We start from the raw sequence: 22,291 nt of genomic DNA, 5'->3' as shown, positions 1-22,291 counted from the left end.
ACATTGGGGATGTGAAACTAACTTGTGACACCTGAAACTTATTTAATATCTCTTTTCTTCCAGAATTTAATCAATGCTGAAATTTGTGAATCCTCCGGTGATAGATTAGACCGGCATTAACTGTAAAAGTTTTGTCACATGGAGAGCATTAAAATGACTTCTCTCCAGTGTGAATCCTCTGGTGTCTGATAAGATGTGACTTATGAGTAAAAGCTTTATCACATTTAGAACACTGATATGGCTTCTCTCCAGTGTGAATCCTCTGGTGTGTGATAAGATGTGATTTCTGAGTAAAAGCTTTATCACATTCAGAACACTGATATAGCTCTCCAGTGTGAATCCTCTGGTGTCTGATAAAACTTGACTTCTGAGTAAAAGCTTTATCACACTCAGAACACTGATATATCTCTCCAGTGTGAACCCTCTGGTGTGTGATAAGACTTGACTTCTGAGTAAAAGCTTTATCACATTCAGAACACTGATATGACTTCTCTCCAGTGTGAATCCTCCGGTGTGTGATAAGATTTGACTTCTGTGTAAAAGCTTTATCACATTCAGAACACTGATATGACTTCTCTCCAGTGTGAATCCTCTGGTGTGTGATAAGATGTGACTTCACTGTAAAAGCTTTATCACATTCAGAACACTGATATGGCTTCTCTCCAGTGTGAACTCTTTGGTGTACCATAAGGTCTCTCTTGCGTGTAAAAGTTTTGTCACATTTAGAACAATGATATGGCTTCTCTCCCTTGTGAACCTTCTGGTGTGTGATATATTTTCTCTCCATTGTAAAATCTCCAAACAAGAAGTAGTATGAAATGACTCCTCTTATGTATATGTGGTTTGGACTTTAGTGTAAAGCCATTGTCACTTCCAAAACACTGAAATTCCTTTTCTCCTGTTGTCATCTGAGGCTGGATCAATGTGGAAGAGGATCCAAACCATGACTTTTAGAACACAGATATGACTTGTATCCCGTGTAAATCCTCCAGTGAGCTGCAATAAAGACTTTCAGTCAATTAAGACACCCATATGTCTTGTTTTCCATGTGAGCTGTATTCATGAAGACCAACATGACCGAAAACTTGGTTCATCAATCCACCTGTACCAAAAAAAAAAAAGTTAAAATTCTATATAAAGGGCTACATAAAGTTGCTTTCTATTTTTAATGTTCATTACTAAATATATCTTATGAATAGAAAGAATATGTACAGCATTATCTACAGTATTTTTTTTAATCAAATATATTTTATTAAGAAAGTTTCTAAGTGCGCACAGTATTCCCAACATTCAGCCCAGACAATGGAGTCATACATTCTCACGTATAGGCGGTTGTGGCACTGTTACAGATCATACAGAACAATAACTTGCTTTGTCTATGGTGTCACTTTTACAGGATCATACCCCAAGTATGGGTCCCCCATGTAGTTACCATTCAGTAGGATACAACTGGCTCGTTTTCCTTCTATGGGGCTAAAAAAGCTAAAATTTTAAAAACCTATGATGTTAATGTGGAGTTCACCTGCTCAATCCACTGTTGTCTGCTGGGAGTTTGAGATGATAGCCAAGATCGGGATATTTTTTATGGTCAAGCAGCCTCACTATTGCTATATGACTTGTAATAGGAGGAGGTGTAAATAATTCCTCCTCTATTGAGACCAAGAGGCACACCCGAGGAATATTGAACACCAACGGTATAATACTGGTCACATTGTTCCACTTGTTGACTAATTTTGGACATCTCCAAAACATGTATCAAATCCCCGACATCACCACTACAATTGGGGTCATAAGGGGAAATCCCTCCTGTCCTAGCTGAACAATTGAGCTGGAGTCCAGAAAGCTCTATGCAAAAGAAATGACTGAGTTTCTGTGAAGAGGACAGAGAGATGAGAGGTATGGAGATCACAATCACCTCCCACCACTCTCTTATTTTCTCTGTTTCCCATTTCTTTCTAATAGGTCTTCGGCAAGAGTCAAAAGACTGGAATAAATAGATGAGAGATCATGCCTTTCCCACTGGTGCCATCTGAAGCCCATTAACAAGTGTAAGAGTGATGTGAAATCTGTATCTGATGGAAGTAACAATCAACGGATGGGATCTAATGTGTCTACTAAGTCCCACCTGGTAAGATGTTGAAGTTGGGCAGCTATAATATAAAGTCTAGCATTTGGTATTGCTAGGCCTCCTTGGTCTTCACCATACTGTAGAGTAGTGAGTTTGATTCTAGCTGCTTCTTCTAAATTGTCATGGAAATTTTGTATTTACAGGTTGAACTTTAAATGTGTCATATATTAGTGTTATTCATATGTCTCTCGTGTGGCTTAATTAAAGCTCTGAAGGCTGCAATTGGGCCATGCGCATGTACAATGTATGTATTACAGTACTCAGCTCGGTAACGGATGAGATGGCAGATCTGCGCTTATAGACCGGCGTGTATACCACCACGGCATTCGATGCGAATGCCGCCGGCGGTAGGCTGCGGGCCTGTATCCACATATCAACAGAATAGTACCATATGGACTCCGTACCGCAAGGCGCCAAGCAGTGCAAACTCCGTGTGTAGGCTCATGTAAATCTTACAAGCCATTACCGACCTGAAACTGTATCTGGATGGATGTGTTTTAATAAAGATCTTATCGGCCCATTCAGATACAGACTGGCACTGTTTAATCTAGGGGATGCTTGTACAGAGAATTTACATACCACTAGGAGCTAATAGGATGGGAAGTTTGCTCTCCTCAGAGAGTTCATGGGGGGGAGGGGAGGATTGGTGTAAAGGGGGAAGGTTGCTTCCCTCAGAGAGCTCATGGAGGGAGGGGAGGACTGGTGATAGATAAGAGGAAAGGCTACGCTCCAATTGGAATGTACATCCTGTGTATAGGCACTCCCCATGCATTGTTCTGTGGGAGGGGATTGACCTGACTCATGTGGGGGGCGTGTGTGTTGTGTGTGTGTGTAATAAAACCGGGGGCTGAGTCTGAAGCCAGCCTCTATGTGAATTCCAACAGCAACCTGAGAGTGTCATGTGATCATTCCTAGGTACCTGGAGCTCCATTTCCCCACATCTCAAGATAGCTAACCCAGTTGGAGGCGCAGGAATCGTGGAGCTAAGCTGCAGTCACAGTAAGCGAAGTTCGCACAGCTTTATGGGGGATTTCTGCGCATCCAACCGTGGGTACTCACGGTAAGGAAAAATTTGTGAATTTCCAAGACAAAATGAGCTCCCCAAACTGGGAGTCTATACTGGAGAACCACTTACGAGGTGTCCACATGGGAGAATTGTGGAGTATATAGAGGAATTGTGGGGTCCATATCTTCTCTTGTTCATAGATTTTATTGGAAAGAGATAATAGTTTTACAAGGAGCTCATAACAATGTGATTGCAGGACTCACCAACAGTAAGTCAGAAGGGGTACAACCCTTAGAGGTAACGTACAGGTTGTAATTTGTACAGTACAAATAAAATCTTCATACATTAAAGTGGAGTTCCAGTGAAAATAAAAAAAAATAAAAGTCAGCGGCTACAAAAACTGTAGCTGCTTACTTTTAAAAGACGGGCACTTACCTGTCCCTCGATCTCGTGGTGTCCTCCCAAAAGCCCGTTTCACCGGCCACCCTGTGTTTCCAGTGTGGCATCTTCAGTGTGGGCACCCAGCTGTGACAGTTTGCGGCTTCACATCCGGGTGCCCACTGAGCATGCGCGAGTATCTCTGTGCTTTGTGAATGGTCCCGTAGTCTTCTAGGACCTTTCATGTGTCCCAGAAGACTACAGGGAGGGAGGGGGGAGGACAACTTCCACTTCTGATCACCTAGGTGATTGCAGCAGAAGTGGGAGCGGATACCTGTCAATTTCGGTTACTACGGTGTTGGGCCTATTTATCGCATACCAGGGATCATGGATCAGTTTGAATACATCAGAATACTTGAAGAGGTCATGCTGCCTTATGCTGAAGAGGAAATGCCCTTGAAATGGGTGTTCCAACAAGACAACGACCCCAAACACACCAGTAAACGTGCAACCTCTTGGTTCCAGACCAACAAGATGGACGTTATGGAGTGGTCAGCCCAATCCCCGGATCTTCATCCAATAGAAAACTTGTGGGGTGACATCAAAAATGCAGTTTCTGAGGCCAAACCAAGAAATAGAGAAGAACTGTGGAATGTGGTCCAATCATCCTGGGCTGGAATACCTGATCACAGGGGCCAGAAGTTGGGTGACTCCATGCAACACAGATGTACAGCAGTTCTCAGAAACAGTGCGACTACAACCAAATATTCATGAAGTCATTCAAAGGAAAGCAAAATCTTCAAACACTTCTCAGTTTATATATTTTTTTAGAGGAACAACACAAATTTGATGTATTTTCTTCATGTTGTGATTTGGAATAGAATGTGTCGTGTTCCCAATGCATTTGTGTGGATGGAAATAAAAGCTATTAGAAGGATTTTCAGCTTTAGTCACTTTTTCCAACACACTGCTATTATTTTGAACACAACTGTATATGGTATGAAGTGTAAGGTGGTGGAGCTGGTAGCTGTGTATATAAAGGTGGAAATCAAACCTCTGACATGGGGGTCACATTTACATATGTTATGTGACAGTAGGCAGGTGAAATCACCTGGTTGTGTCCTGGATGGACGATACATTTGTCCAAGGTTTAGACTATATGGGGATTTGTTCCACTAGGGGGGGAAGTGCTGAGTCCTTCAGCACTGAGGTAATGAGCCCAGCTGAAGATAGTGGGCTCATTAAGGCCTTCATAAAACTCCCCAGCCTGCTTAGGGAGTTGCTCCAACCTGGAACCAGATCTGTGCCTGAACTGACTGGGGAGCAACATACTATCTGTGTGCAGTGAGACAAAAGCCTGTGTGGCTAAGCCTCCAACTAACAGGGGCTAGGTATAGCATCAGGCTATACCTGGTGGATAGCTAGGGAAGCTATGTTGTACAGTAAGTATCCAAGTTGGCCAGGATTTGATGTTTCTTTTTTTTTTTTTTACGTTTTTCTGTAAATATTGTAAATAAACTGCACCTTTTTGTTTTTTTCACCTCCATTGTTGTGCTGTGCCTGTGTTTTGTGTTGTGCACCCATCCAGGGGGTCACACACACCCACTGCTGAGCGAACCCCGTTACAGTGTTCAAACCTGGTCATGTCTAGGAGGGAGGGGGTTGGTGTGTAAGTGGGAGGAACAAAAGTGATTGATCTGAAGATATCTAAAAAGTTCAGGTCTAGATATTTTGTGGGAGTCACATAGGGTTTGGAAGGGTATAAAGGAGTCTGGTGCTGTGAAATTGTAAGTTTGAACTAGACTAGCTCTAGGACAAGCATGAAAAGAAGATGGAGGCATCCATGCCGGATAAAAGCCTGGATTGAGGAGGTATGCCATGAGTGGGTTATGGGGTGACTGTAAGGTGTATCAGAACTTTAGACTGTCCCAGATAGATGGGTAGTGTGACGGAGCGTAGGCAGGACAGAACACACAGAGTAGATGGCAAACGCACAAAGCTTTATTGAGACAAACAGACGGCAGTCACCGAATAGGGGAGTTCGCAGGGAGGGTGAATACGCCAGTCCAGGATGACACGGAAGGACCAACACACTTAAAGTCCAGCACCGAGAGCCAAGGAAGAGTCTCTGTAGCAAGTAAAGTCTCCCCCAGCTCTGGGAGAAGGGGGGTCCTAGGCAGCCTTGGGTCTCTGCCAAGCCTGGCCACAAAAGGTCCCGGCCACAGCTCTTGGGCTCCTTCCGTCAGCTACCCAGCAGTGAATACCTTGGGAGCGCTGCATGAGCTTATTAAAACTGGTCGGACCCCCCTAGTCACCTAGGCAAACGGGGGGGCCAGAGCTAGGGTGGCTCAAGCTTGCCTTAGGAATTAGTTTCATATTTGCAGGAGGGGGGGATGAGGGGCATGGATGAGAGATGGCAGAGAGAGAGAAGGGACAGAGAAGGGGCTGAGAGGGGGGGCAGCTGTGACAGGTAGTGTTGAGTAATTAGGTCTTGCAGTGAGCGATGGTCTCTGGAGTGTAGCCATAGTAAATTGGCAACTGATATGATATTTAGGGAGTTGAGCAAGGTGTGCAGCTTGGAAATATTTTGCAAAGTTCGGAAGCCCCAGACCACTCTAAGTTTCGGTAAGGTACGGATGGACCTGGGCAGATGCAGTTTAATAGTGCCCCATACATAAGTGGTGCCGCGACACTAATATGCAGAGGAAACAAAAAGGTATATATATGGGTAGGACCCAATAAAGGTATAATATTTTGGGCAGAATTGTCATTTTTTACAACTGTGATACAACCCATCCATGAGAGGGGTAGTCTGGACCAGGATGTCATAAGATTAGTAAGGTGTGTTAACATAGGAGGGTAGTTAGCAGAATATAGAATATTGAGGTCTGCCATCAGCTTGGGTCCTAAATCAGGAATATATTGACTGGACCAAGAGAAGGGTGGAGGACGTTGTAGTTGTGACACAGTTAAGGAGGGTAGAGAGATATTAAGAGCTGTAGACTTTTTGGGATTCGCAACCAGGTCCAAAATCAATGCAAATTGGTCCAGGCATTGGAGAAGGTTGGGTGCTGAGATCAAAGGAGAAGATTTGAAGAGGAGATTGTCATCAGAGAAAAAGCATAACTTATGATGATGACCACCAAGTTCTAATCCTTTAATATTTGTGTTAGTTCTTATCAGCTGTGCTAAAGGTTCATTCGCTAGAAAAGGAGGGGGGGGGGAGGGGCAGCCTTGCCTCATTCCACTTTGTATAGAAAAAAAGTCTGACTTGTAACCCACATATCTCAAGTAAGCCCTTGGGGAGGTGTAAAGGGGTGATATCCATTGGAGTCAAAGGCTTTTTTTATGTCTAAGGAAAGGAAACAGCCGGGTATGCGGCGTATGCAAGCTGCATGTTCTAGCAAAATCACTCTGTGGTCTCGGCTTGGCAGAGGGGGGTTAAAACCCATCTGATCCTTGTGTATCAAGGTGCCTATGAGAGTTCAGCCATGCAGATAGGATTTTTCTAGGATTTTATCATCCAAGTTAAGAAGGGAGATTGGTGTGTAATGAAGCCATGTGGTGTGATCTGATTGGGGTTCAGGTAGCATAGAAATGACTGCTGTTAGGGAGTCTGAGCAGAAAGAATAACCTTTGAGTAAGGCATTAAATGCATTAACCAATAAAGGTGGAAGGAGGTTAGTAAATATTTGGAATATAGGACTGTAAGCTGTCTGGGCCAGGCCGCTTATTAGACTTTAGGGACTTGATGGAGTTCGGGACCTCAAGTTCTGTAATAGGTGTTTCCAGGGAAGAACATTGAGAAGCTGAGAGTGTTGGTAGAGATAGGCTTGAGAAAAGTTCAGTGGCCTGCGATTCATCATAGGAGCCGGTCTCAGAGTATAATTCTGCTAGAGGTTTGTGGAAGACCTGTAATATTTTATTAGGATGGCTGGTGTGTGAAGTTTTTGTAATCTTTAAATGGACAAGTCTGTGTGTGTGGTCTGAGGTTCGCAGTCCCAGGGCTAGAAAAGTGTCAGGTTTGTTTGCTTTCATATAATGTTCATGTCTGGATTGGCGTAGAACTTTTTCATCTGATTCTGTCAAGAAAACATCTATTTCTAGCCTTGTCTTGTCCAGGACAATCTATGAGAAGGTGAGGGGTCTGATTGGAAGGCTTTGTTGGCCTGATGAAATGAGGTTTCTAAGCGGTGATGGATTGCTCGCTGTCCTTTCTTGAGATGTGAGGCTTGGCTGATACAGGCTCCCCTAATTACAGATTTATGGGCTTCCCAAAAGGTCAGGAGAGAGATGTCATCAGTTGTGTTATGTGTCAGGTATTCTTTGATGGCTAGTTCAATGTCCAGTCTGTGGGATGGGTGGGCCATTTAGACTCCATGTAGTGCTAGTTTGTTGGGGTACTAAGGAGGAGAGGGTGAAGAGGACAGCTTTGTGACCAGTTCAGGGGTAAGGTATGATGGTTCAGGATAGGAGGGCTGGGGACATACCTCTAGTCAGAAATATATGGTCAATGTGGGAGAAAGTTTTATGTGGATATGAGTAGTATGTATAGTGTCTTCTAGCTGGGTTAGCTTCTTGCCATGTGTCTATGAGAGAGTGTTGTTGGAGTTGTCGCTGGAAGGAGGATGTGGATGGATAAGAGGTTATGGGGGATTTGTATAGAAAGGGATAAACTAGCTGGCTGAAATTGCCACATAGGGAATCTATTACTTGTAGCAAATGGGAGTTAAGACTGCAATTGGGACATAGTATGAAGCTATAGTGACCTCTGAGTCAAGGTGACCCACTAGAAAATATAACGGCTCTCTGGGTCCCAGATCCCTGCCTTGGGTGTAAATGGAGTAGAGCAGTGGAAAGCTTTGAGTACACCTGTGTGTTTAGTTGCGGCAGAAGCCATATAAACCTGTGGGTAGGAAGAGCGGAGATATTTCGGCATATGGCTGGCAGTGAAATGAGTCTCCTGCAGGCACACCACATGTGCTTTGGCATGGGCAAAGGTTTGAAGGCCTTAATTTTTTTATTCCCCGAACATTCAGGGTAAGTATATTTATTGGAGCCATGATAAAGGACAGATGCATAGCTGATTGTAGGTGTTGCATCATGGCGACATCATCACCCCTGGGACAGGAATAAGAGAAAGAAAGGAGGAGAGAAGTGGGGGAAGCAAGGTTAGTAAAGAGAGAAATGTCTGACAATACAGGTCAGGAGGCCAAAAGGCCATGATGTGAAAACAGGTAGGTTGTCCATCTGTCTATGTCACTGGGATATAAATGGATGGAAAACAAAAGTCCTGGGCAGGCCCAACTCAGGGCTACCAAGGAAAATGTGGGGGAGCAGTGAACATCTTCAGAAGTCACAGAGGCCAAAAACAAGATATTAAACATCCGTTTGGTAGTGGAGTCAGGCCAAGGATAGACTATTGGGAATAAGATGTCAGCCTGCAGATATAAGCAGTTGGTAAGTGTATGCATTGTTCAAAGAGGCTATGCTTGGCTGGGTATCATGGGCATTAAACAACATTAGACCTCAGCTGGATGAAAGGGTGATCCGTTTGTTATTTTGTTGTCCAGCTATTAGTAGAAGGTTTAGCTAACAGCACTGAGCTGTTAGTTGCAAAAATTGTAGAATTATACTAAATATATATTTTTTTGTTTACAAACGTTTTTATTTTTTAAGAAATAGACTTCAAAATGGCATTACAGCTTCAAATAGAATATACAAGAGAAACAAGGAACAACTGCAGTATTCATTTCAAAGGTGAAATTATGTAGAATAAAGGGAAAAAGAGAAAAGAAAAAAAAGAGAAAAGAAATTTAGTACATGAGCAATATAGGTAGAGAGGTAGGCAGAGTTATAAAACGACCAACAAAGTAACTCAATCAATCAAAGCATAAATGGTCCTTATTGATCTAGTAAATGCCTGTGAGTTCTCCAAAGTTCCCATTTTCTGTCAAATAAATGCATCTTATCCAATAGAGTATAATGAATTCTCTCCATGAGCATCACCGCATCAACTCTGCAGAACTGTGGTCAATGGTACTGTGAGGGATTTCCAATGTAGGGCAATAGCCCATAGGGTGGATATACAAATGCTATGGATTAGCCTCATAACCTCAGTCTGAACTCCCGAGATAGGGGCTCCCAGTAGGCAGGACTGCATAGACAGATGCACTGGAGCACCTGCCATTGTAAAGGCAACTTCAGAACCTTTGTGCCACACCAATGAGAGGCTTGGGCAGGCCCAAAATATATGCACTAGAGTACCAGCAAGGCCACAGCCCCGAAAACAAAGGTGGGACGTCCCTGGATACATGGGGTGTAGTCTAGATGGGGTATGATACCATCTGGTTATTACTTTGAGGGCCGTCTCATGGACAGAAAGATCTAGAGCTCTTACACACATTATCCACCATGGAATCCCAATCCTCATCAGAAAAAGTGACATCACGATCAGCCTCCCATTTCTGTCTATAAAGAGGGGGTGAGGGAAAGAAAGTAACCAAAAATTGGCGATACAAATCTGAAATAAGACCCCTGCCCCTAGGAGAGTCACGGCTAATACGTTCAAAAAATGAAATCGGAGATGAAGGCGTAAGACCAAAATGTGAATTATAAAAATGTCTAATCTGTCGATAATGATAATATTCACGAAGCGGAATATCAAAAAGTATGCGTAGCATCTCAAAAGTGATACAAGATCCTCCTCTCTGAAAGTCAGATGACCTAATAAAGGACCTATCATACCACCAACGGAATACCTGTGAAGATGAGAATGCTGTAATAAAATTTGGGTCACCAAAAAATGATGAACCTGGTGAGACAGAGGAGACAAGATTCAATTTAAGTTTATAACGGGACCAAAACATCAATGATTGGGCAACAATGGAATTATAGAGCAATAACGAGGGGGGAGGAAATTTTGGACCATAATACACCTGGTAAATAGAACGGATGTATAGACTGAGATTCAAATCTGATCCATGGGACCTGGGAAGTAATAGTCGCCCATTGTGATAGCTCTGCGAAATGGGCTGACAGGTAGTAAAGCCAGAAATTGGGGAGACCTAGGCCTCCCGCCCATTGTGACCGGTAGAGGACCGATGAAGTAAAACGAGGGCGTTTGTTACGCCAAATAAAATGATTAATAATCCGTTGAAAGCGATCTAAGAACGTTTATGAGACAGGGATTGGGAGTGATCTAAATAAAGTAATCTAGGGAAGACATTCATTGTTACTGCCGTGACTCTGCCCAAGAATGAGATAGGGGATCCATGCCAGATCTTCAATAGAGGTGAGAGGCATGACACACATGGTGGCCAATTAGCAGCAAATAATTTTGAGTATCTGGGGGTGAGGTTTATACCTAGGTATGAAATCTGATCTGTGGCCCAACGAAATGGAAAAGAATTGCGGAGAGATGCACCCAGGGAATCAGGAACATTAATAGGCAGAACTACTGATTTAGTAAAATTTACAGTAAGACCTGATACTGTTACAAAGTCATTCAATAATGAGCAGAAGTCAGGCAATGACACCAACAGTTTAGTAAGGAAAAGCATAACATCATCTGCATACATACAAATTGTGAAATGTGAACCAATAATGGGGAACCAGAAATGTCTGAGTGTGATTATTGCAACTGCCAAGGGTTCCAAAACAAGCGCCAATAATAATGGTGAAAGAGGACAACCCGACGGGTACCTCCGCCTAGTGTACAAAATACAGAATTGCAGCCTGGAAGTCTTATTCTTGTTTTGGGGGGAGTCATACAAAGCATGTACACCAGACAGAAATTCATCACTAAAGCCCATCTTCTGCAGTAATGAAAACAAGTATGGCCAGAGGACACCATCAAAGGCCTTGTTAATGTCCCGGCTCAGCAACAAAACTTCTTTAGAATGCAAATTGGTGTCATGAATAATATCTAATGTGAGATGAATATTGTCCATGATAAGTCTGCCTGGGATAAATCCCGATTGGTCCGGTGAGACCAAAGAGGAGATAATGAGGCCAACCTATCTGCCAGAATGCGGCTAAATATTTTCAGATCATTGTTCATCACTGAGATTGGTCTATAGTTTTGAGGTAAATGATGGTCTTTCAGGGGTTTAGGTAATAGAGACAGGTTAGCCAAGAGTATCTCCTCAGGAAACCTACCGCCCTGCAAAACATCATTGAATAATGACATCAAAGAGGGAGCCAATGTAGGAGCAAAATGTGTATAATAACTGGCCGTGAACCCATCAGGGCCGGTGCTGTGGAAGTTCTGAGTGCGCTAATCACACAGGATATTTCCTTCAAAGTGCATGGGGCATTGGGAGAGGATATCTGAGAGGGTGAGAGAACAGGGAGGGGTATAGAATCAAGCCATGAGCCATTTGAGGAAGCAGAAGTTGGTTGTGGGGGAGCTAATAGGGTGGAATAAAATTTTTCAAAAATACCCAGGACTTCACGAGGAAGAGAGGAGATACTGCCGGATTTAGTACGTAACTTGTAGATATGTGGGGGTCGTATTGAAAGGTTTAATTTCCATGCGAACATAGTAGACCCTGAATTACTAATAAAAAGGAGGCCTTCGACCAGCGTAGAGCTTTTTAAATTTTCTGGGATAGTAAAATATTCAGTTCTAGACACTTTTGCGATATCATGGTTTGTTACGGAGAGATGGATTGCATCATGAGCCCTATAATGTGATTCTAATTCTCGGGTAAGTTTCTGAATTTGTTTCCACCGCTCTCTATTTCTAGAAGAAGCCATAGAAATAAGGTGGAAATAAAAACCCTACTAGAGTAAAACCTTTTCTTACTCTGGGAATGTCCTCTTGTTATGGGCTGTACATTCCATGGCCTCCTCTAGACCTGGACCAAAAAGATTATCACCAATAAAGGGTAAGGCACAAAGGTGCAGTTTGAATGCAGAGTTCCCTGCCCAGGTTTTTAACCAAAATGCCCTTTAAGCTGAATTCACTAGGGCAGAGGTTCAAGCCGCTAGCTTAACTGATTTGGCCGAGGCATCCACAAGGAAATCAACTGCTTTAAACAGCAAAGGAAATTATTTATTTATTTCAGGTACTTATATAGTGCTGTCAGTTTACGCAGCGCTTTACATATATATTGTACATTCACATCAGTCCCTAACCCTCAAGAGGTGTACAATCTAAGGTCCCTAACTCACATTCATACATACACATACTAGGGACAATTTTGACATCAGCCAATTAACCTACCAGCATGTCTTTGGAGTGTGGGAGGAAACCGGAGTACCCAGAGGAAACCCATGCAGGCACAGGGAGAACATGCAAACTCCAAGCAGGTGGTGCCGTGGCTGGAATTCGAACCAACAACCCGAGTACTGCCAGGTGGAAGTGCTAACCATTTAGCCACTGTGCTGCCCTATATTTCAGAATTTGCTGCCTGAAGGTTCCTGCCAAAAGATGCGACTAACTAGGTAAGCCAGCATTCCAGATTTCTGGTGACACCGGTAGACGATAAAGCTGGCCTAAAGCTGATGGAAGTGGAATCCCAGGCCCTGCGGAGTAAGACTTCATCCCTCTTATACATAGGGTCCTTCATGGCCCCCATATCTTCAAATGCTAAGTCTATCCTTTTAGAGACTTTAGATAAGGGGGTGTCTAATTTCTGAACCTTGTTCCATTGCTGGGACCTGTTATCCTAAAAAGAAAACCTTGTTTCAAGGTTACTTGAGAAAAAGGGTTTCCTGTCAGGGCTTTCCCATTCCTGCTTAATGGTATCAACCAGGGAACTATGGACTAGAAAGACCCTAGTCTTTCTAGCATGCAAACCTTGATACATGAGGTCATGCTTACATAGGCAAACATCCTCCTCCTCGATTTCTAAGGTTTTGTAGATAACTTTAAGGAGGTCGTCCACATCTTCCAGGGGCAATTTGTTCCTGGAACCTCTGGAGGAGCAAACTTCACCGTCCTCCTCTTATGAGCCTTAATCTAACCGTGAGGAAGCAAGAGACCTAGGATCCTCCTCCGGGTCCTCCTTCCCTCTTAATGCATCTGCTAACGGCAAACCCACCGATTGGGTCCAAGGACCCAGTGGCGACTGCATTTTTCCAATATGGATCTAAAGGATACACTACCACCTCCCCCCCTCTTCTCCATCTACACCTCCTCCCTTGGCCAACTGGCCACTCACACGGCTTCAACTACCACCTCTATGCCGACAACACGCAAATCTATCTCTCGACCCCTCGCCTCACCCCTTCAGTCTCCGCCCGAATCACCAGCCTACTGAACAACTTATCAGATTGGATGTCACTCCACTTCCTTAAACTGAACCTCTCCAAAACCGAGCTCCTAGTCTCCCCCCAGCCCGCACACACCCCCCCACTGACTTCTCCATCACGTCCAACAATGCCACTATCAGGCCCACCCCGCAGGCCAGAGTACTTGGTGTCATACTAGACTCCAATCTATCCTTCCAGCCCCAAGTCCAATTGCTAACAAACTCATGCAGGTTCATCCTCCGCAACATCACCAAAATCCGCTCGTTCCTAACCCCAGCAAACCACTAAACAGCTCATCCACTCCCTCATCATATCACGACTCGACTACTGCAACTCCCTCCTCACTGGCCTGCCTCTTAACAGGCTATCCCCACTTCAGTCGATCCTGAATACGGCAGCCAGACTCATCCACCTTTCCAACCGATCCATCTCCGCCACCCCCCTCTGCCAATCCCTCCACTGGCTTCCGATTGCCCAAATTCAAAATGCTAACACTGACATACAAACCTCTCAATAGCTCTGCCCAAAACTACATCACCAACCTAATATCCATCTACCACCGAAAAGATATGTTTCGCTCCTCACAAGACCTCCTTCTCTCTCGTTCCCTGATCTCCTCCTCCCATGCTCGCCTCCAGGCCATCAGACTATCACCCACTCTCCTCTAGTTTAGGCGCACCCTAAAAACCCACCTCTTCAGGGAAGCCTACCCCACCCTCTGCTAACTGCCGATCTCCTCCACTCCTCCTACCACTCCAACCCACAGCTTTTCCTCCCATACTACTATCCCCTCCCTCCTAGATTGAAAGCTCCAAGGAGCAGGGCCCTCGAACCCCTCGTGTATCACATTGTATTGTTATTGTACTGTCTCATGTATTGTCTTCCATTGTAATGTACAGCACTGAGCGAACTGTTGGCGCTTTATAAATACGGTATAATAATAATAATAACAATAAAAGGGTTGAAATGTAGACAACATGTCATCCTTAATGGAGGTGAGCACTTTATGGCAGGCTGTAAATGACTTATCCTTAATTAGGCTAGCCACACAATTGCAGCATAAGGGTTTTTCCCAAGCTGAACCCAATTTAGCTGCACAAACTGCACACTTCTTCTTGGGGATCTGACTCTGCACCTTGTCCTGGACTTTAACATACAATGAGCAAGAAAAGACACAATACAGAAAATAATCAGCACAGGGCCCCTCATACAAAACCACTGTGCTGGGGGAGCAAGAAAAGGTAGTGTGCCCACCAGGGTCAGCAAGAGGGATCAGAGTCCCCAAGCTTAACTTAGAGGAGCCAGTGCTTGAAGGACCAGGGTATGCCTGAGAAGTGCCAGCGCCTTCCATCCATCCCTCTTGGTGTGGAGCCACAGGCTCTGCTGGGTCTGTACTCCAGACTGGCTGCAGTGCTAATATGGAGACTGGAACCACGAGTCTCCGGCGCCTTCAATGACGTCACCGCAGCCGTAACTTCCGGTTCCTGAACAGCACCCAGAAGTTGCGGGTACTTGCACGCCTGCTTGGCAGTCACTCTGCCCCATTGTGCATCGGATGCTGGAGCCCCCCCCCTCGGGAAGGACAACGACAGGCATCAAAGGTCCTGGACCCCTCAGGACACCCCCGATGATGGTTATCATCCACTGAGGCATGGAAGGACATCAGGAGAGCAGCCCCACTTCCCCTGAAGGGATCGCGTCGGGCATGAGGAAGTAAGCCAGACCAGGAGCCACCAGCAAACTCTAGGGCCCAGGACTTCCAGACAATCAGTTCCTTGATGACTGCACCCATCCTTGCAGAGGAAACACTAAAAACTCAGGAGGGAGTCCTGGTGGTCTGCCTTTTAGAGAACTGTGCTTACGTGTTTCCTGTCCCAGAGGGAGGAGCTCTGTCTCAGGAAGGATGTCCTGGAGGACGTTTGGAGAAATGAACATTAGAATGTCTGAGAGACAAAAGCCAGAAATAGATCAGTGGCTGCATGCACACCTCATTGTTAGGCTGCAGGTAGAGAGGCAGAGATGAGGCAGGATTTATCATGAAATACAAATTAAAGTGTATTATTTTCAGAACAGCCAAGAATATTTCACAAGGTCTGAAAAGTATGTAAGACATCGAGTTATTCCCCAATTTAAGAAGAAGAGCATAACTGCAGGTAGTAAATGTAAGAGAGGAGTTGCAGATGATACGATGGTGGGTAGTATGTACAGGAGAGGAGTGCGGGGGGTATGACGGTGGGTAGTATGTACAGGAGAGGAGTACGGAGGTATGACAGTGATATGTATGTACAAGAGAGGAGTACGGAGGTATGACAGTGATATGTATGTACAAGAGAGGAGTAGGGGGGTACGACAGTGATGGGTACGTACAGGAGAGGAGTACGGAGGTATGACAGTGATGGGTACGTACAGGAGAGGAGTACGGAGGTATGACAGTGATGGGTACGTACAGGAGAGGAGTACGGAGGTATGACAGTGATGGGTACGTACAGGAGAGGAGTACGGAGGTATGACAGTGATGGGTACGTACAGGAGAGGAGTACGGAGGTATGACAGTGATGGGTACGTACAGGAGAGGAGTACGGAGGTATGACAGTGATGGGTACGTACAGGAGAGGAGTACGGAGGTATGACAGTGATGGGTACGTACAGGAGAGGAGTACGGAGGTATGACAGTGATGGGTACGTACAGGAGAGGAGTACGGAGGTATGACAGTGATGGGTACGTACAGGAGAGGAGTACGGAGGTATGACAGTGATGGGTACGTACAGGAGAGGAGTACGGAGGTATGACAGTGATGGGTACGTACAGGAGAGGAGTACGGAGGTATGACAGTGATGGGTACGTACAGGAGAGGAGTACGGAGGGTATGACAGTGATGGGTACGTACAGGAGAGGAGTACGGAGGGTATGACAGTGATGGGTACGTACAGGAGAGGAGTACGGAGGTATGACAGTGATGGGTACGTACAGGAGAGGAGTACGGAGGTATGACAGTGATGGGTACGTACAGGAGAGGAGTACGGAGGTATGACAGTGATATGTATGTACAGGAGAGGAGTAGGGGGGTATGACAGTGATGGGTACGTACAGGAGAGGAGTACGGAGGTATGACAGTGATGGGTACGTACAGGAGAGGAGTACGGAGGTATGACAGTGATGGGTACGTACAGGAGAGGAGTACGGAGGTATGACAGTGATGGGTACGTACAGGAGAGGAGTACGGAGGTATGACAGTGATGGGTACGTACAGGAGAGGAGTACGGAGGTATGACAGTGATGGGTACGTACAGGAGAGGAGTACGGAGGTATGACAGTGATGGGTACGTACAGGAGAGGAGTACGGAGGTATGACAGTGATGGGTACGTACAGGAGAGGAGTACGGAGGTATGACAGTGATGGGTACGTACAGGAGAGGAGTACGGAGGTATGACAGTGATGGGTACGTACAGGAGAGGAGTACGGAGGTATGACAGTGATGGGTACGTACAGGAGAGGAGTACGGAGGTATGACAGTGATGGGTACGTACAGGAGAGGAGTACGGAGGTATGACAGTGATGGGTACGTACAGGAGAGGAGTACGGAGGTATGACAGTGATGGGTACGTACAGGAGAGGAGTACGGAGGTATGACAGTGATGGGTACGTACAGGAGAGGAGTACGGAGGTATGACAGTGATGGGTACGTACAGGAGAGGAGTACGGAGGTATGACAGTGATGGGTACGTACAGGAGAGGAGTACGGAGGTATGACAGTGATGGGTACGTACAGGAGAGGAGTACGGAGGTATGACAGTGATGGGTACGTACAGGAGAGGAGTACGGAGGTATGACAGTGATGGGTACGTACAGGAGAGGAGTACGGAGGGTATGACAGTGATGGGTACGTACAGGAGAGGAGTACGGAGGGTATGACAGTGATGGGTACGTACAGGAGAGGAGTACGGAGGTATGACAGTGATGGGTACGTACAGGAGAGGAGTACGGTGGTATGACAGTGATGGGTACGTACAGGAGAGGAGTACGGAGGTATGACAGTGATGGGTACGTACAGGAGAGGAGTACGGAGGTATGACAGTGATGGGTACGTACAGGAGAGGAGTACGGAGGTATGACAGTGATGGGTACGTACAGGAGAGGAGTACGGAGGTATGACAGTGATGGGTACGTACAGGAGAGGAGTACGGAGGTATGACAGTGATGGGTACGTACAGGAGAGGAGTACGGAGGTATGACAGTGATGGGTACGTACAGGAGAGGAGTACGGAGGTATGACAGTGATGGGTACGTACAGGAGAGGAGTACGGAGGTATGACAGTGATGGGTACGTACAGGAGAGGAGTACGGAGGGTATGACAGTGATGGGTACGTACAAGAGAGGAGTACGGAGGTATGACAGTGATGGGTACGTACAGGAGAGGAGTACGGTGGTATGACAGTGATGGGTACGTACAGGAGAGGAGTACGGAGGTATGACAGTGATGGGTATGTACAGGAGAGGAGTGTAGAGGTATGACAGTGATCGGTATGTACAGGAGAGGAGTACAGAGGTATGACAGTGATGGGTACGTACAGGAGAGGAGTACGGAGGTATGACAGTGATGGGTACGTACAGGAGAGGAGTACGGAGGTATGACAGTGATCGGTACGTACAGGAGAGGAGTACGGAGGTATGACAGTGATGGGTACGTACAGTAGAGGAGTACGGAGGTATGACATTGATGGGTACGTACAGGAGAGGAGTACGGAGGTATGACAGTGATGGGTATGTACAGGAGAGGAGTACGGAGGTATGACAGTGATCGGTGTGTACAGGAGAGGAGTACGGAGGTATGACAGTGATGGGTACGTACAGGAGAGGAGTACGGTGGTATGACAGTGATCGGTATGTACAGGAAAGGAGTACGGAGGTATGACAGTGATGGGTATGTACAGGAGAGGAGTACGGAGGTATGACCGTTCCCAGGGAGGAGTATCTCAGGAAGGGTCTATACTCCACCATAACTCTGGTTCTCGGAGTGTCAGGTCCCAGCGGGTTCTCCTGGTGTCTCTCCTGTTATTCTGTCTCGGACACATCAGAGGAACATGGTGGGAGATCGGCCTGAATGTCCTTCCTAGGAGGGAATACCGGAGCCATTCTGAGGCCATTTAATGGCCGACAATGAGGAGGAAACCAACACTGAGAAGTAGATGCTGAGATATATACAGCACGGGGCAGCACAGTGGCTGAGTGGTTAGCACTTCCTCCTGGCAGTACTCGGGTTGTTGGTTCAAATTCCAACCATGGCACCACCTGCCTGGAGTTTGCATGTTCTCCGTGTGGCTGTGTTGATTTCCTCCGGGTACTCCGGTTTCCTCCTACACTACAAAGACATGCTGGGAGGTGAATTGTCTCCGGTCTAAGTTGTCCCTAGTATGTGTATGTATGAATGGGAGTTAGGGCCCTTAGATTGTACGCTCCTCGGGGGCGGGGACTGATGGGAATGTACAATATAAATGTAAACTGACGGCGCTATATAAGTACCTGGAATAAATAATAATAATACACCCAGATCATCGATGACGAGGAGGAAGGTTCGGTCAGAGATGATTGGTCCGTCTATAGCAGGGACAGGAGCCGGGACCAGGAATAGGAGATCCACCTGACTTACCCGTGTGCTCTGACATGGAGAAGATCCCATGCTGGCCCTATGGTGGCCGTGTGTTCAGGATGGAGACCGATTTTGTTGCCGAAGCAGATCTAAAATGGCTGAGAGGAAGAAAGTGTTCCAGGGACAGGAAGTGACTCCAGACAGGAAGTGACACAAACAGGAAAAGACTCCAGACAGGAAGTGACGCCAGACAGATTTATACAGAGGGTGCAGTATGGAGAGCAGACAGTAGATGGTGAAAAAGCAGAATAGTATAAAACAACAGGGAAAAAACCTGAAAAACAAAAGATGATGGCGGCTCGTAAACTTCCTATTTAGCAGCTTGACGTCATTGTCCCACTCTACAGGTTACATCACATCACGTGACTTCCTCTGGAGTTGGCCATCGGACATACAGCTGCCTATATATAAAGTAATAATCCTTAATAGACTAATCAGGCGCCATTATGTTGTAGCCTGTCTGTCCCTTATTTGGCAGCCATTTTCCCTTGGTCTAATATAGTGTTTTTACATTACAGTGGATTAGATCTCCCTCCTCCATTTTGTTGTAGCCCTCCTGTCCCTCCTCCGGCGGCCATTTTCCCTTAGTCTGATATGAATGCTGGCACATTTTGTCCCCTGATATTAGACATTAGCCGGGTGATTGTATACACACAGCGGGCAGATCTCAATCAATGTCACCCACTAGTCTATACTGTCACGGGGTTGGCCAGCCAATCATGTGGCTCCTATTCTGTCCTTCCAATGACCATTCCTAGTACATAGGACTCATCTTCCATACTACATTGATGATACAACAAGATGGAAACTGTTATAGAGTCATTGTACAAATCCTGTGACCCGACTTGTATCCGGGAATATTGCATGGCCTTCTACTTCCTGCTTCCTGTTCTATGCTGACCTGGATGCAGTTCTGTTGTACAACATGATTCCTCACACCAGCAGCTTGTGTTGTCTTCATTCCTGTACATGAAACATGGTGTCAGAAGTGACTGGAATCAGGACTGAGCCTCTTGTTTGGAGCGCAGCAGCTTTGGGAAACACAGGTTTGTGAACTACAGCCTGAGACTGAGGATTGTCTGAGATTTGATAGCTCAGAGGCTTCCTGACAATATGGCTGCCATGAATGGCATACCTCCCCCAGAGGGGATGACAATGAGTGGGGATTGGAGCAGCAATTGGGAATCTTTCAGAGCTGAATGTGAAGATTATTGTCTGGCTACAGGCTGGAATGAGAAATGTGCAGGAGTGCCGGCAGCAACTCTGAGAAGAGTCATGGGCAGTGAATGCAGGCATGTGTATAAACACAATGTGACCCTCACAGCAGATCAGCAACACAATGTTACAGCCATTGTAAATGTACTGGAAGATGATCTCATACCTGCTACAAATGTCATTTATGAAAGGGATGTGTTTGGATGCTGCAAACAAGAAGAGGGACAATCTTTGGATCACTTTGTTACACACTGGAGAGAAAAGGCAGCAACTTGTGAATATGGCACTCAGAGACCAATTGATAAGGGACACAATTGTTGGTATAGCTAGCGAGAGAGCACACGCAGGCGCCTCCTAAGAGAACATGACTTCACTCTACACACAGCCATTGAGACGTGCCGTACAGCAGAGCTCACTGACAGACGTCTGAAAGTTATGGAACAGGACAGACAGCAGACCGACAGCATAAACATTGCAATGCAGCATGGCAACAGGAACAAAGTGCAGCAACGCCGCCTGATGAGCACAAATACTGCCAACCCTACAGCTTGCAGATACTGTGGGACTGTGCATGAAAGAATTAAAGAGCCGTGTCCAGCTTATGGGGAGTCTTGGAAGTCTTGTGGAAGAACAAACCATTTTACTAACGTTTGTTTGTCAAGTAAACGACGGCCATCAATAGGCAAATGACACAACGTGGAGAACACATCCGCATATGAGGAAGAGACACACACCACTGAAGTTATAGACAGCAGTGATGGGCCTACCTCCCCACACAGATCACCTACCTCCCCCCCACACAGATCACCTACCTCCCCCCACACAGATCACCTACCTCCCCCCACACCGATCACCTACCTCCCCCCACACCGATCACCTACCTCCCCCCACACAGATCACCTACCTCCCCCACACAGATCACCTACCTCCCCCCACACAGATCACCTACCTCCCCCCACACAGATCACCTACCTCCCCCCCACACAGATCACCTACCTCCCCCACACAGATCACCTACCTCCCCCACACACAGATCACCTACCTCCCCCCACACAGATCACCTACCTCCCCCACACAGATCACCTACCTCCCCCACATTGTAAGAAGGCCAAGTTTGATGGTACTGATCCGTGGAAGGCCATTCTACATTGGAGGAACACCCCATCTGAAGGCATGGACAGTAGTCCTGCACAGCGCTTGATGTCTAGAAGACTGAAGACTTCATTGCCTGTGGCCAACAAATTACTTGATCCTTGTGTGGTTACAGGTGTCCCGGCAAAACTGCAGCGGAGGAAACAGATTGCCAAACTGTCATACGATGTGTCTGCTAAAGACTTACCTGAACTAAGCATTGGAGAGCCAATCCGTATGAAGCCGCTTCCAGGTGACAGGGCCGCTCGCTGGAGACTGGGTTCCTGTGTTCAGAGGGTTGCTCCTCGATCATATCTTGTGGATGTAGAAGGCAGTCTTTACCGCCGCAATCGAGTGGACCTGCGAAGGGCAGAACGATTCACCACACAAGCCTATTGGCTGGCCAACCCCGTGACAGTATAGACTAGTGGGTGACATTGATTGAGATCTGCCCGCTGTGTGTATACAATCACCCGGCTAATGTCTAATATCAGGGGACAAAATGTGCCAGCATTCATATCAG

At 46.1% G+C, this 22,291-nt stretch overlaps 1 pseudogene; it reads right to left on the bottom strand.

Annotated features, from left to right (window-relative positions):
* LOC149436225 (uncharacterized) overlaps positions 1-22,286 on the bottom strand; it is a 95,750-nt pseudogene extending 73,464 nt beyond the window's left edge.
* Positions 22,287-22,291: the final 5 nt, after the last annotated feature.

This window comes from Staurois parvus, unplaced genomic scaffold, assembly GCF_062004578.1.
Source record: "Staurois parvus isolate SC_StPar_1 unplaced genomic scaffold, SC_StPar_1.0 ptg001396l, whole genome shotgun sequence".
Taxonomy (NCBI): domain Eukaryota; kingdom Metazoa; phylum Chordata; class Amphibia; order Anura; family Ranidae; genus Staurois; species Staurois parvus.
The sequence above is the reverse complement of the archived record's forward strand: the minus strand, read 5'-3'. Positions and strand labels throughout refer to the sequence as shown.